The sequence below is a fragment of the Saccopteryx bilineata genome, chromosome 9 (assembly GCF_036850765.1).
Source record: "Saccopteryx bilineata isolate mSacBil1 chromosome 9, mSacBil1_pri_phased_curated, whole genome shotgun sequence".
Lineage (NCBI taxonomy): Eukaryota > Metazoa > Chordata > Mammalia > Chiroptera > Emballonuridae > Saccopteryx > Saccopteryx bilineata.
In genome coordinates this window covers 79,434,109-79,451,524 of record NC_089498.1, presented here as the reverse complement: position 1 = coordinate 79,451,524, position 17,416 = coordinate 79,434,109, and the positions used below count along the sequence as shown (strand labels likewise).

Here is a 17,416-nt window from a genome sequence, read left to right as displayed (position 1 = left end):
TGCTTCTCATGTATGCCCTGACCAGAGACTGAACTGGGATGTCTACAAGTAGGGCCAACACTCTATCCATTGAGCAAACCAGCCAGGGCTTTTATTTTATTCTTGAAATTTTTTTTTTATATTCTTTAGGCATAGGTATTCTCTTAGCTTTTCCTTTGATAATTCTCTTGAATTAACTCTATGATTTCTTTGAATCTCCTTTCAAAACATGTCCATTACAGATCATTGCTCAGAATATAATAACATGGGCAACTGAATGCAAAAATAAAGTGAGTGTGTGTGGCAGGGAGACAAGAGACAGGGCAGTTTGTCATAAGTTGACATATATCCTCAAGTAGCTTTCTGTGTCAGTTTGGATTAGGTATAGCTGCATATAAGAGCATAATCAACAATATATGTAACTGAAGCAAGATACTTTTATTTCCCTATTAAAAGAAAAACTTGGCAGTACAGAGTAGCTATGGGGGACTCATATTGTCACCAGAAACTTAGTTTCCCATTTTTCTTTTCCATTATGTTCCACTTCTGGCTTTCTTTCTCAGGGAAACCAAAGAAGCCAAAAATGAATGTTAGATCTCCAGCTACCAGACTTACAAATTAGAAAAAATAATAAAAGGGAAGCAATCGTTGATTTTTAAGGACTTCTCCTTGAAGCACCTTCACAACACATCCACCAGAAATTACTGGACAGATCCATAGCTGCCAGGAAGGCAGGGGAATGTATTGCTGGACGGTGTTTAAGCAGAAACTGTTTTCCATTGCAGACCTATGGGGAAGGAAAAAAAGAATGAGTCATTGTGGGGAACATATTTTTATCTCTTTCATGTCTTAAAATATTCCTACTTTGATCTCACATTTGTCTCATACTTTGGTTAAAATTCCAAGTTGAGAATCATTTTCATCAGAACACTGAAAGTATTTTTCTACCATAATATAACAGTTACAGTAATGTTAGCAGGGTGTCCTACAGAGGTGTCTCACTTATCTGATTTAGTTATTTATTTAGTCTCTGCAAGTTCTTTATCCTTAATATTCTGAATTTAACATTGAGTTTTCCATTTATTGTCATTTATCATATCTTTTAGTTCTTCAAAATTACATTCCAATATTTCTTTGATATTTTCTCCATTTATTTCTTATATCTATTCCTTCAATTACTTCTAATTTTTGACTGTTAGGGCTCTTGGATAAATCTTGTGTCACTTACTTTCTCTGTTATATTTCTGTCTCCTTATTTTCATTCTACTTAAAAGAGAAAGGTATCCTGGAATATTTTTTTTTCCTTTAAATCCTTCAACCTATTTTTTTTTCTTTTTTCAGAAGTTTGTTTTGTTTTGGCAGATTATTTTAATCACCAAGATCTCATTTTTTTTCTCTAAACCTTCCTTTTTCATAGCATCCTGTTATGTTGTGAATGCAGTGTCAGCTTACACGTCTTTGAATATATCAATAAAGGGTTTCTTTTGTGTTCTTTTCTTCATTATTTAAAAGCTCTATTTCCTTTGAAAACTTTTGTTATTTGTTTATGTTAAAATCAATCTCATGTCACATTTTAGTCTTCAAATAGTGATTTTTTGTTTTCTACTCATATTTAATAATGAAGACATGTAAGAATTTCAGTTACTATAACTCATGAAAGAAACTCCCACCACTGCAAACATTACGAAGTATTAAAATACACACATACACACACATGAATGAGCTTGAAAGTAGAAAAAGAAAATCAGCTGCTTTCAAAAGAAAGGAAGAAAGAATAACTCAAAGCCATAGCTAAGTATACAAATAAAGGGGAGATGGTGCACAGGGCCATCAGATTTGGTTATAAGATAAATGGTTAGGGAAGAAGGTTTTAGGATCAACGAACTGACCCTGAGCTCCTGAAGAAGGATTTGAGTCTGGAAGGACATGCCATGGAATCCAACCAGCTGCTCTCAACAATATGTGATAAAAAATGCATTCACAAAAGATTCATTCACTGACAAGTCTAGGTGTGGGAGATATGGAGTTAGAATTCACACACTGCTCTTAGGAAAGAAATTACAAGCATAAAGTAAGCATAATATCCACTCTGGAATTCCTGATACCCACAAGGTCTTAGCAAAGGCCAATTTAAAATTGCATAATAGAATTATTCTATAGAATAGAGTATCACATGCTGTCTTGGCAAAAATGTCAATAAAAAAGAAGGAAAAGAGGAAGTGGAGAAGGAGGAGAAGAATTATTAAAAAAAAACATAATAATGAGATTTAGCAGGTATAACAAAAAGAAAAATTAAACCCCATGTACTCTACAGGTAATTCACCAAGTTGGAAAAATTTATTTTTTTTAAAAAAAAGGCAAATCTGGAAAAAATAAACTCCTAAAAATAAAAAAATATAACTAAAATTTTCCAGTTTTGATGCAAACTATAAACCCACAGATTTGAGGAGCACAACAAACTCCAAAGAGAATAAACAAAAATAAACCACAGCACAGCATAATTGAGCTACTGAAAGCCAGTGATTAAAGACCTTACAAACTGCCAAAAAAGGAAGCCACATTCTATCAATATATAGAGGAATGAAATAAGAATGACCACAGATCAGAAATGATGCAAGACAGAGCACAGTGAAAGAACATATTTAATGTGCTAAAGGGGAAGAGTGTCAACCTACAACTCTGCATCAGTGAAAATATTCTTCAAAAATGAAGGTGAAACAAGGCTATTACTAAAAAAGCTAAAGCAGAGAATTTATAGCAAGCAATATCACACTATAAGAAATGTTCAAGAAAAATTTTCAAGCTAAAGAATAATGTTCCAAAAAGAAAGTCAGATTTACATCAAGAAATAACACTGAAAATGGTCAATGTGAGTATAAAAAAAAGTGTATAATTTTTTTTCCTTATTCTTAAAATTTCTTTAAAAGATAATTGGGTCCTGGCCAGGTGGTTCAGTAGATGGAGTGTCATCCCGGCATGCTGAGGTGTGGTTTCGACCCCTGGTCAGGCCACACATGAGAAACAATCGATGAGTACACAGCTAAATGGAAAAACTAAATGAAACTGAGTTGGTGCTTCACTCTCTCTCTGTCCCCTCCACTTCTTCTCTTTCTGTCTCTGGAATATTTTTTTTTTAAAAGTCAAAGATAATTGGCTGTTTAAATAAAAAATTTATTATACATTTTATAAATATGTAGAAATAACATCTATGACAATAATATAAAGGATAATGGGGGAATGGCAGCATCCTATGTTAAAGTAAGATACTGCATTGAAAGTAAATATTAATTAAAGACATATTGCAATAAGTTGAAAATTATTATCGTAAACCCTAGAACAAGCTCACATACCAAAAAAAAAAAAAAAAGTAAGTTAGAATGCTAGAATGCTAAAGCTACTACCATATTTCCCATGTATAAGATGCTCCCATGTATAAGACACACCTTAATTTTGGGGCCCGAAATTTGAAAAAAAATGTATTACATAGTTATTGAACTCAAGTTTTATTCATCATATAATTCATACAACTCTTCATCACTGTCAAAACTGTCATCCATTAACTTGTCTTCATCTGTGTCTGATGACAAATCACTGTCTTCATACATTGCCTCGTCCTCAGTTCCATCTATGACATTTTAAATGCCACACTTCTACAACCACTGTATAAGATGCACCTAGTTTTTAGACCCCAAATTTTTTGAAAAAGGGTGTGTCTTATACATGGGAAAATATGGTAAATTTACCATTAAGAAGGCAGAAAAAGAGACCAGAGAAGCAGAGGAAAATCGTTCAAATACATAGAAGAAGACATAGGTACTCAACTCATGGACCTGGGTTTTAAAGAGCATTTTATGAATTTGACTCCACAGGCAAGAGAAGTGAAGGCAAAAATTAATGAATGGGACTACATCAGACTAAGAAGTTTTTGCTCAGCAAGAGAAACTGATAACAAAATAAACAGACAGCCAACTAAATGGGAAATTATATTTTCAAACAACAGCTCAGATAAGGGCCTAATATTCAAAATATACAAAGAACTCATAAAACTCAACAACAAACAAACAAACAATCCAATAAAAAAATGGGAAGAGGACATGAACAGACACTTCTCCCAGGAAGAAATACAAATGGCCAACAGATATATAAAAAGATGCTCATCTTCTTTAGCTATTAGAGAAATGCAAATCAAAACTGCAATGAGATACCACCTCACACCTGTTAGATTATCTATTATTAACAAGACAGGTAATAGCAAATATTGAAGAGGCTGTGGAGAAAAAGGAACCCTCATACACTGTTGGTGGGAATGTAAAGTAGTACAACCATTATGGAAGAAAGTATGGTGGTTCCTCAAAAAACTGAAAATAGAACTACCTTATGACCCAGCAATCCCTCTACTGGGTATATACCCCCAAAACTCAGAAACATTGATATGTAAAGACACATGCAGCCCCATGTTCATTGCAGCATTGTTCACAGTGGCCAGGACATGGAAACAACCAAAAAGCCCGTCAATAGATGACTGGATAAAGAAGATGTGGCACATATACACTATGGAATACTACTCAGCCATAAGAAATGATGACATCGGATCATTTACAGCAAAATGGTGGGATCTTGATAACATGATACGAAGTGAAATAAGTAAATCAGAAAAAACCAGGAACTGCATTATTCCATATGTAGGTGGGACATAAAAGTGAAACTAAGAGACATTGATAAGAGTGTGGTGGTTACGGGGGGAGGGGGGAAAAGGAGAGGGAAAGGGGGAGGGGCACAAAGAAAACTAGATGGAAGGTGACAGAGGACAATCTGACTTTGGGTGATGGGTATGCAACATTATTGAACGACAAGATAACCTGGACTTGTTATCTTTGAATATATGTATCCTGATTTATTGATGTCGCCCCATTAAAAAAATAAAATTATTTAAAAAAAAAAAAGAAAATCATACAAATAGAAAGCAAATAGCCAGATTGTAGAATAGAAACCAAATATTCTGATAATTTTATTACATGTATATTGTCTAAGCCAGTGGTAGTCAACCTGGGCCCTACCGCCCACTAGTGGGCATTCCAGCTTTCATGGTGGGTGGTAGCGGAGCAACCAAAGTATAAATAAAAAGATAGATTTAATTATAGTAAGTTGTTTTATAAAGATTTATTCTGCCAAACTTAGCAAAAATCTGACATAAAGTACTTGGTAAGTAATTATTATTATATGCTTTAACTCTGCTTTATAAATTTTATAAAGTAAAGTTACTTCCCTACTTTATAAATCAACATTACTGTGGAACCAGTGGGTGGTTAGAAAATTTTACTACTAACAGAGATATAAAAGTGGGTGGTAGGTATAAAAAGGTTGACTACCCCTGATCTAAACACTCCATGAGAAGGCAGAGGTTCTTCAGCATCTTTAGGAACAAGAAAAAACTATATGCTATAAATAGAAAAATAAATGTAAATACAAAGGCAGGTTAAAAGTAAAAAGATGAAATAAGATAAACCATACAAACACTGAAATAGCTATATTAATAACCAAGTAAGTTTCAGGATGAGGAATATTATCTGAAATATGGCAGGACACTTAAAAATTGAGAATGGCAAATGCATCCAGAGTATATAATCATTCTTGATGTGTAAACAGTATCTAATGGCAGACCTTTACAATACATAAAGCAAAAACTTACAAACTAAAATGAAATATAAACATTTACAATTATTGTTGAAGATTTAACATTTATGTCTTAGTAATTAATAAATATGTATATATAGTATCCATACAGGCATAAATGACAAACAAAAATGTAAAGCAATTTGTGTTAGTTGACATTTATAGGACAACATACTAACAATAACAGTAGATATATTCTTTTCAAGTGCACAGAAAACATCCACCAAGCTAGACTATCAGCAGAACTCAAACATTTAGAAGGATTAAAATCACACAGGGTATATTTTGTCATACTTATACACATCTAATAGGAAATACATACCAAAAAAGAATCTAGACAATATCCAAATATTTTGTAATTAAGCAAGACGTTTCTAAATAACAAGTCAAACAAGATATCATAAATTACATTATTAATGATTTTTAAAAGAATGATATAAAAATCACCACATATCAAATGTATAAAAGGTTAAGCTAAAACAGTATTTAGAAAAAAATTATTGCTTTAATTATATTATATTTTATATAATATATATTAGAGAAAACAGTTTTAAAAATGAATTATCTAAGTTCCCATATTAGCAAACTGAGAAAAGTACCTCAAAATAACTGAATGGGAAAATAAGGTAAGAACAAAATTTAACAAAATGAAACACATACACACATGAAAGAAAAATTAGTGAAACCAAACCTGGTTCTCAGAAAACATAAGAAAAATTAATTAACTTCTAATGAACTTCTAGATCATGGATTAGTAAAAGGACATTAGTAGATTAAAAGTATTGTTCAATGTTAATTTTCTGGTCTCAATAATGGTATTATAATTATATAAAAAATGTTAACATTTAGGGAAGCTGGTTGAAAGGCATACAGATAGTTCTTTGGGCTATTTTTTACAACTTCTTTGTAAGTCTGAAATTATTTAAAAATGAAAACATTTAAAAAATATTATTGAATTTATTGGGGTGACTGGTTAATAAATTTCAGATGCACAATTCTACATCATCTGTGTATTATATTGTGTGTTCACCACCCCAAGTCAAGTCTCCCTCCATCACCATCTATTCCCCCTCTATCCTCCTCTACCTCTTCCCATCCCCTTTTACTCCTGCAATCCCCACATTGTTTGTGTCTATAAGTATTTTTTCTTAATTCATTTACTGTTTTTACTCAGCTGCCCAACCTCCAGCTCCTCTCACAGCTGTCAATTAACTTCTGTTTTTGAAAGACTGTCTAGAAATCAAAAGGGCAGGTCAATGATTGGGAAGCAATGTTTGAAATATATATCTGATGAATCGTATCAAGAATATATAAAGAATTCTTGCAACTTTATCTTAAGAAGACACACAAACAAACTAAAAACTTGTAAAATATTTGAATTGATATTTCACAAAAAGAGAGACATGAATGCTCAAGAAGCACATAAAAATATGCTCAGAATTACTAATCATCAGGGAAATGCAAATAAAATCACAAAACTACAACACCACATTTAAAATATAATGGTTAAACATTTCAAAGGCTGCTACACTAGCTGTTGGCTCCCATGGGGAGTGACTGCACTCTCATACATTGCTGTTGGAAGGATGAACTGGTACAACTTCTTCAGAAATAGTTTAGAAGTTTTAAATGGAGCCTAACATACTCTTAGCATATAGCCCAGTAATTACACAGGTAACTATTTACCCAAAAGTAATAAAAATATATATTCAAAAAGCGACATGAAACAAGAATGTTCATTGCATTATTCAAAGTATCTCAAGTAATGATAATCAAAACAGTGTGGTATAAGGACAGGAATATACACTAATGGAATGGACAGGACCTTTCAATGAGGGAAGGAAGTTGTTCAATAATTGGTGCTAGGAAAACTGGATATCTATATGCAAAAGAATAAAATTGGATCTTATTCTATATAAAAAATTTAACTTAGAATAGACCAGAGGCTAAATTACAAAGCTAAAACTATGAAACACTTAGACAAAAACATTGAGAGTAAATCTTCAACATTGAATTTGGCAATAATTGTATTGGATATGAAACCAAAAGCACAGGCAACAACAATAAAAATAGATAAATTTAAAATGTTTTTGAAACAAAAGACAGCCCAAAGAATAAAAGAAAATAAAATGGCAGCCCAGAGAATGAAAGAAAATATATATTTGCAAATGGCATACCTGATAAGGGGCCAACAAACAGAATATATAAGGAACTCCTACAACTCAAAAAATTTAAATAACCCCCAGATGGCCAATAGACAGTTAAAAAAATGTTTAACATCACTAATCATTAGAGCAGGGGTCCCCAAACTACGGCCCTCGGGCCGCATGCGGCCCCCTGAGGCCATTTATCCAGCCCCCACCGCACTTCCAGAAGGGGCATCTCTTTCATTGGTGGTCAGTGTACTGTATATGGCGGCGCCACAAAGCACGGTGTCGCTCACGTACAGTACTACTTCCGGTGATGCGGGACAGATGCGTTAGGGCTCCAGAAGCACGTCATATCACTTGTTACGGCTAGCAGTGACAGATATGGAACCAGACATTGACCATCTCATTAGCCAAAAGCAGGCATAAAGTTCCCATTGAAATACTGGTCAGTTTGTTGATTTAAATTTACTTGTTCTTTATTTTAAATATTGTATTTGTTCCTGTTTTGTTTTTTTACTTTAAAATAAGATATGTGCAGTGTGCATAAGGATTTGTTCATAGTTCTTTTTTATAGTCCGGCCCTCCAACGGTCTGAGGGACAGTGAACTGGCCCCCTGTGTAAAAAGTTTGGGGACTCCTGCATTAGAGAAATGCAAATTAAAACCACAATGGGATACCACCTCACACCAGTCAGAATGGCACTCATTAACAAAACAACACACGATAGGTGCTGGGGAGGATGTGAAGAAAGGGAACCCTCCTGCACTGCTGGTGGGAATGCAGACTGGTGAAGCCACTGTGGAAAACAGTATGGAAATTCCTCAAAAAATTAGAAATGGAACTGCCTTTTGACCCAGCCATCCTACTTATAGAAATATATCCCAAGAATACCATATCACTGACTGAAAAAAAGAAATGCACCCCCATGTTTATGGCAGCATTGTTTGCAATAGCAAAGATCTGGAAACAACCCAAGTGTCTGTCAGTGAATTAAAAAGTAGTGGTACATATACACAATGGAAAAAAAAGGAAATATTACTTTTTGCGACAACATGGATGGACCTGAAAACTATTATGTTACGTGAAATAAGCCAGGCAGAGAAAGAAAAATATCATATGACCTCACTCATTTGAGGAATCCAAGGAACAGTGAGAACTGAGGAACAGCATGGAGACAGAGGAGGGATCAAAGGGACCAGAGGAAAAGAGGACAGAGGGAAAGGGGATGATAGGATGAGATAAACCTGAAGGGAAGGGGGTAGGGTGCTGTAGGGAGGGGGGCAAGGGAGATGTTGAGGGGAATATGGGGGAGGGGGGAAGCATTCAGGGTGACCCTAGAATCTATGTAAACACAATTAATTAAATAAGTAAATTTTAAAAAATTTAAATAACCCACTTCAGAAATGAAAAATGGACACTAATAGATATTTTCTCCATATTTAAATGGCCAAAGAGCACATGAAAAGATGTTCAGCATCACTAGTCATAAAGGAAATGCATATCAAAACCAAAATAAGATACCACTTCACACCTCTAAATGGATATAATATAACAACAAGCAAACAAAGAAAAAAGTCCACCAAAATGGAAACCCTTGTATATTGTGGTTGAAAATGATGCGGCTATAATAAAAAACAATGTGGCAGATCCCTTAAAAGTAAAACAGAGAATTTCCACATGATCCAGCAATTCCTCTCCTATGCATATACCCAAGAACATTGAAAGCAGGGGTTCAAACAGATACTTGTATATCATGTTCATGGCATCATTATTCACAACAGCCAAAAGATTAAAGACAACCCAAATGTCAAAAAAAAATTAATGGATAAACAAAATGTAGAATATACATATAATAGAATGTTATTTGTCTTTTAAAAAATGAAATTTTATACATGCCATAACATGGATAGTCCTTGAAAACATGCTAAAGAAATAAGCCAGATACAAAAGTATAGATATCATATGATTCCACTTACATAAAGTGCCTACCACATGCAAATTCATAGAAACAGAAAGTATAAGCAATTTGGCAGGAAGAAGGAAGTGGGGAGTTATTATTTAATACATGTGGAGTTTCTGTTCAGGATGATGAAAAAGTTCTGGATATGGATAGTGGTGAGGATTGTACAACACTGTGAATACATTCAATGTCACTGAATTATATGCTTTAAAAATGGTTCAAATGGTAAATTTTATGTTATGTATATTTTACCACAATAAAAGAGTATGAAAAAATATCCCTGGACTTGAATAAAAGCAAATGTCTACAAAGGAGAAGGGAAAAACAAACTGTGGTATTTGAAGTACTAGTCAGTAATAAAAAGCAACAATGAGGATAAATCCCAGAATTATAATACTAACAAATAAGCCCAGACACAAAATAAGTATATGCTATATGACTCCATTTATATGATGTTCTGGAAACAGCAAAACCAATCTAAAGTGACAGAAATAAGTCTGTTGTTGAGTAGGGTTGGGGGTTTTGACTGCAAAGGAGTATAAGGAAACTTTCAGGGGTGATGGGAGTATTTTATATCTGGGCTGGGGTTGTGATTACATAGGTGTACACATTTCACAAAATTACTGAACTCTAAACTTATAATGAAGGAATTTATTGTTCTATTGTATGTAAATCATACTTCAATAAAGTTGGTGAAAGGAAGAAAAAAGGAAGGGAGGGAAGAGAAAAAGGGAAAGAGGGAGGAAAATCACACAGCTATAGAAATTAGAATAGGGTAATACTGATACAGGAAAAGGCACACACGTTGAATAAGACAGAAGAGTCCAGAAACAATTTCAAATATATACACAACTTTAGCAATGGCAGAAATGGCATTGAAAAGGAGAGAAAAAAAATGAAGTAGAATAAACCAGCCATGTAGTCAAAAAGTTGAATTCTATTCCTGCATCACACCAACACACAATCCATTTCAGAGGGATTGAACACCTAAATGTGCGGATTTTAGAAGAAATTATAGGAGAATATCTTTATGATCTCAAGGTATTGAAGGATTGCCTCAGACACATCACAACCCTTGTTCCTCTCCCATATATTTATTATAAAAGTAAGAAATTTAATCATATCAAAACTGTTAATATCCTCTCCCCAAAAGACAATAAATAAAGTTAACAGGCATATCATGGACTCACAAAAGATACTTCTTAACACATTAAAGCCAAGTTATCTATCTAGATTAGATTACTCAGGGAATCCTGAGAGTCTTAGTGCAGATTGTAGTTTTAATCATTTCAGAAGTGCAAGTGCTACTGATTTACATTAACAATATTTGAAAATTTAACTATATTTTATACTACTGGTATGTTTCTTTTAATATTGAACATAATGACTGTCTTGGGTCACAAACCTAGGCAATTTTCAAACTGCATGGAAACTTTCCTAAGAATTGTGTTTGCCACTTTGCCTTTAACATCCTCCAGAGACGAAGGTTTTGATGAACACAGGGCAATATGAACATGACCCCATGAAAAAAGTCTAATGGAGACAGGTCAGGGGATTTAGGTGGGTAAACAAGACCTTTTCTCCACTCAGCTGTTGTCTGAAAAACTGTCATTCATAAACTGCCCCACCCCCAAAAATTGAAAACAAAAAATTTACTTTCCAAACCCACAAGAGTAAATAAGTGGAGGAGCAATATAAAGAATTCTCCTGAAAATTGAGAGATCTTTAACTGCATACCATTTAAACTTCCAGAGTCATTAAAGCTTAAAACTAACACTTGAAACACTTTGCATGATAATGTTTACAAATTTCTAACTACAATTATTTTTCTTTATCTCCATATTGTTCTATCCATCATTTTATCTATATTTGAACCTGTATGTATAGATGTATGCATTCATGACCAAAATACCTTTTTTAGTTTTTCCTTTCCACAATATTATTCTATCTGCATTTGCCAGGGTTTGTAAGAGAAACTGAGCCATAGGAGGTTATATAATATATATATATAAATAATATATAAAATATATATAATTTATTATGAGAAATTGGCAAATGCAATTATGGAGCCTGAGAAGTCCTATAATCTGCTATTTACAAATTGGCAAGCAGGTGGTGTAATTTAGTCTCAACCCAAAAGCATGGAGAGCATTATACCAGCAGAGCTAATGGTATAATCTTAGTCTAAAGGCCGGGGAAGATGAGCTAAAATGTTGCAGCTCAAGTGCTGAGGCTGGAGAAAAGGGGCAACTCCCACCTGCCTCTGCCTCTTGTTCTGTTCAGGCCCTCAATGGATTGAGGATGCCCATCCACCCTGGGAAGGAAAATCTGCTGAGTCCATGAACTCAAACGCTAATCTCATCTGGTCACACTCTCAGAGACACACCCAGAAATATTCAACCTGGGCAATCCAGGGCCAATCAATCTGACACACAAAATAACCTTCACACCATCCATCTTGTTCTGCAGGGGATATTAAGGGGAAAAAATTCAAAATAAAAAACAAAACAAAACAGAAAAACAAAAAGAAAAACCCAGTGCATAACATTTCACATGCATCTATTTTTATGAAAATGTAGGGATTATGTGCCCTGGCCAGAAAGCTCCATTGGTTAGGGTTTGACCCAAAGCACAGAGATTGCTGGTTTGATCCCTGGTCAGGGAACCTACAGGAACCTATATTCCTATCTCTCACTCTCCCTATGTATCTATATATACATACACATATATGTTTATGTGTAGGTATGTATAAGGTCTGCCGGAAAGTTCTGTCCGTTTCTATCACAAGTTTTGACACGTAAGCACATGTTTATTTGGCGCATGTGTGCCTCTCTATTTTTATCACTTAATGTATACATACAGACATAGTAAATTAACTAAAACAAAGTTGATTCACGTTAGTCTTATGTGTGAAGTGATAGTGTACCCATGGCTACTGATAAAGTTCGTTTATGCCACTGTATTTTTTACGAATTTCAACAAGGAAGAAATGCTACAGATGCATGTCTGTCGCATCCACCATATTCCCCGGACTTAGCACCCTCCGACTATCACTTGTTTTTGTCCTTACAAAATTTTTTGAAGGGCAAAAAATTCAAAAATGAAGAAGATATCAAACAAGCACTGGTTCAATTTTTCGCATCAAAAGATAATACATTTTTCAAAAATGGGATATACAAATTGCCCTCACGCTGGCAAGAAATCATTAATAATAATGGCAATTATATTATTTAATAAAGTTTATTGACGGTAAGAATAATTTGTATTTTGTTTTATTCCAAAAATGGACAGAACTTTCCGGACCTTATATATACCTACACTAGTTCTTGGCTCACCTTAGGTGGGAAAAATAGTGCTTTATAATTAGGGGGAAAGGCCAATGTGACAGTTCATCCTCCTCATGTAACAGACAGAAGGCCAGTCTTTCGCAGTTTCTGCCAAACTGTGTAGAAGAGAAAAACAACTTTCATGGGAAGAACTACTGGGAATTTCTTTAAATACTAAATGGGAAAGTGTGAAAATAAGAAACCATCACAGGCCTGACCAAGTGGTGGCACAGTGGATAGAGCGTCAGACTGGTATGCAGAGGACCCAGGTTCGAGACCCCGAGGTCGCCTGCTTGAGCACGGGCTCATCTGGTTTGAGCACAGCTCACCAGCTTGGACCCAAGGTCGCTGGCTCGAGCAAGGGGTTACTAGGTCTGCTGAAGGCCCATGGTCAAGGCATATATGAGAAAGTAATCAATGAACAACTAAGGTCTCACAATGAAAAACTGATGATTGATGCTTCTCATCTCTCTCCTTTCCTGTCTGTCTGTCCCTGTCTATCCCTCTCTCTGACTCTCTCTCTGTCCCTGTACAAAAAAAAAAAAGAAACCATCACAGATAAAACTTAGCCTTCAGTAATGAAGCTAGCCACAACAAAGATTAGTGTTTTTAGCTGTAAATTAAACCAGTTTTGAGTGTTACCAGTACTAAGGATTTTTAAATACACATCAAATAAGTGATGTTCAAATCCCCTCCATCTCCCTCAAGGGGTGTCACCTGGGCAGGGCTGGCATTCCATTGGCCTGAAATGGAATTTCTCACCTAAGGCAACTGGAGACCTGAGGACTGGGGAAAGTAAAGGTCTAGGCTGAAGGGTAAAGGCCCCAGTTAGAAGACTCAAACTAGGAGGAATGTCTGAAAAATTACTAAAACAAAATGAGACCTAATGGCCAAAATGAGAAGTAGCACTGAAGTCAGACGCACAGCATTGAGTACAGGTCAGAGAGCTGAGGAGAGATGGAAGGCGATGGGGCGGCAGGGAAAGGGAGATTCTGAGCAACCACCGGAAAACGTGCCCGTCTAGGTCACACAGACGCACTGAGTGCAGGGCACGGGACGTGGATGTGGGCCACCTCTGATGCTCTAAGGACAGAACAGAGCAGGCGAAAACAGTGCCCTGCTGAGCCATATTGGAGCCTGGGCTAAGGAAAAAGGGTTTATTTAACATGTGATGTCTTATTCGTCATGGTATTTGTGCATTAACTTTGAATCTCTAAGACCCTATGTTCAAATATGATTTATCTTGATTACTGAGAAAGTTTTTTGCCCACTTACAATTACACCCAAGGTGAGTGCCTCCCTTGCTTCACTCTAGTCTAACCCTGAGGGATAAACAGAAACCAGAAGAAATGTTTAATTCATACCTTCTAATTATGGTGATGTCATAAAGTAAAAGTCTTGAATGATTATTACCAAATGAAAACATGACACATGAAAAATCCCCCCATGACGGCTACACAACACTAAAGCAGTATACAATTGAATATATGAGACTCAGCTACAAAATGGTGACTAGTAGTCCCCAGTTGAGAAAGAATGTAAGTATTCTGGTTTGATCTATTTAAAAGCAATCATCTTGAGAAGCTATGTCCTGATCCTCAGAATGAAACTGATCACCTAAAATATTTTAAATTCTTTTTTAGAAAACGCCTTCAGTTTGCAGTTTACCATATAATTATTTATATGTGGGTAGCACTTTATTTTGCAAAGCACTTACATTACATTATAGCTCACAAAATCACTACATCCAAAGTTTGGAGAGACATTGGTGATCCCTGTCCATCTTCAGGAGTGTTAGACTCAGTGGCCTTTGGCCAGTTTCCATTTCCTCCCTTACCGGGCACAAAAACTGAAGACCAGACCGCTGAACAAGTCGGGAGCAGAGCAGAAAGAGAACAGGACCTTTTGGCTCTGGTGCACCATTCACAATCACCTGCTTAAATGGAGTTTTCCCAAATTTTCAATATAACTACTGATTGCCTCAGTGAAAGGTAGGAGTCAAGATGTGGAATTTCCAGGCTATTCATTCTTTTACTACACTCTGCCAAGTGCCCACAACAAGTTTCCAAAGATCTGAAATCATAAAAAGTACTTTTGGCCCTGGCTGGTTGGCTCAGCGGTACAGTGTCAACCCGGCATGTAGAAGTCCTGGGTTCAATTCCCAGTCAGGATACACATGAGAAGTGAACATCTGCTTCTCCACTGTTCCTGTCCCCCTTCTTTCTCTCTCTGTCTTCTCTGCAGTCATGGCTCAATTGATTTAAGCATATCGGCTCCAGGTGATGAGGATGGTGCCATGAAGCCTCCAGCTCAGGTGCCAAAAATAGCTTGGTTGCGAGCTGGACTCAGATGGGCAGATCATTGGACCCAGACAGGGGTTGTCGGATGGATCCAGCTGGGGTCCATACGGGAGTCTGTCTCTATCACCCTTCCTCTCACTTGGAAAAGAAGAAAAAAATATTTTTAATTTGAAGGTAGCTTAGGTTTGTATAGAGTGTACTTTTAAAAACACTTATTCCAGGGAATGAATTGGGTCACAGAGCTACATAATGCCATTTTCCCCTTTTGTTTACATTAAGCATTACTTTATGAATGATTTGTAAAGTAGTTTCAAAATTTGTTCCAAAAGAGAAGTTTTAAAAATGCTTTGACACATATCTCCATCAATAGAAAAGTGTAGATTTTACAAAGTAAGAGGAGAGTACCGGTGCTGCGGGGGAAGGGCCCGGACTCTGGGCCTGGGGAGCCCGAGGTGCAAGGCTGGAGTCCACAGCTGCAGTCTGGGTGCGCCCTGACCCGCGGTGCTGAGCCCCTCAGGTTTTCCTTTCCTTATTTTCAGAACAGTGTTGTTGAACGACTACATTAGTTAATACTTGCAAGGATTTATTACAGCATTTGTGCAGGTGATTATTATCATTACTTAACTAGATTCATGAATTCCGTGCCCCACTCTAAACAGGGAAAAAGATCTCATCATTTTACACTTATCACTCAGACATTTTAGAAGGTTTGGATGCTAAGTTACAAAGTTAAAATAAGTTAGGTCTGTCAGTTCTGGGTAAAATAACTGAATAATGTCCAAGAAGAGTTAGTTTTATACATAATGTTACTGTGCTTTTGCATTCCTCTCTAAACCTTGCTATAATTGTATATAACTTATACTTATCATGAAATATAAGCATTATAATAAAAATTGGACTTCTCTTTGAAAATTTTAACTGAAAGAAAGAGAAGAGCTCCCACTCGCAGTCTCTGATACAGGATATTCACGTGCGTCCACAGCCCAACCGCACAGCCCAACCGCACAGCCGCTGGTTGCGTGGGAGGGGCCTGGGGAAAAAGGCCCTGTAAGGCGGACGCAGCATCTCAAATCCATCCAACATCAAGTAGCGTATCATCTTGTCACTCTGCTTCTTGACATTCGTTTTCCTCTCCTGTTTCAATCTTAACCCGTTTTCATTGCCTCAGGCTTCCACATGGTATGTCGTTCTGAAGATGAACGAAGTAGTTTGTTTGCTTGAACCAGATGATAAAACAAAGGGGGAAGACTTCTCAAATGAAAATTCCTTTGATGAGAGAAACTCATTCTGTTTATTGTGCAAAAGATGCCAGTGAACATAGCCTAAGAGACCTCTGTGAATGGGAACCATTCTGTCATTTATGCATAAAATACTTATGGAGACACTCTTTAGCCTTAGAACAGAACAAGTCCTTCCATTTGTTTGGACAAAAAATATCAAAACAAATAAATGTGTAATATGGCAAGCAGTGATAAGTGCAACAGGAAAACAAAGCAAGGGATGTGGAGCAGCACGGCAGGTGCTGCGTTAGGTAGTGTGGTCCGAGAAGGCCTCGCTGATGAGGTGGCGTTGGAGTAAAGACCTGAGCAGCAGCAATAAGTCCAGACCCGCCATGTGCTCACTGTAGTCCAGCGTGACTGGAGCAGAGAGAGTGAGGGGAGAGTGGGAAATATTTGCACTAATTTGTGCTTTACTCTCACAACTATCGAGGCACTGATTTCTCTAGAACAGATTGCATGGAGCCATGCAGTATCTTGTAGGGACCCGGATTTTTACCCCAAGTGAGATGGGAAGCCACTGGTGGGAAATGGCTTGCAGAACCATGGGATGTGATTTAATGGTTTTAAAAGATTGCACTTCATTTTCTGTTAAGGCTATAGGAGGGCAAGTGTAGAATCAGGAGACTGAAAAGGATTAATATTAATAATCCAGGTAAGAAATAATGGCAGCTTGAATTAAGATGTTAACTAGAGGCTCTGGCCAGTTGGCTCAGTGGATAGAGCATCAGCCCAGCCTGCAGACATCTGG

The 17,416-nt window shown here is 36.3% G+C and overlaps 1 protein-coding gene across 1 annotated transcript in view; it reads right to left on the bottom strand.

The window, feature by feature from the left end:
* Window positions 1-412: 412 nt before the first annotated feature.
* Window positions 413-17,416, bottom strand: part of LRMDA (leucine rich melanocyte differentiation associated) — a 1,241,357-nt gene continuing 1,224,353 nt past the window's right edge. Inside the window, exon 12 of the mRNA XM_066244152.1 lies at window positions 413-766. The gene's annotated coding sequence lies outside the window, so the exon portion shown is untranslated. The remainder of the gene's footprint in view (window positions 767-17,416) is intronic.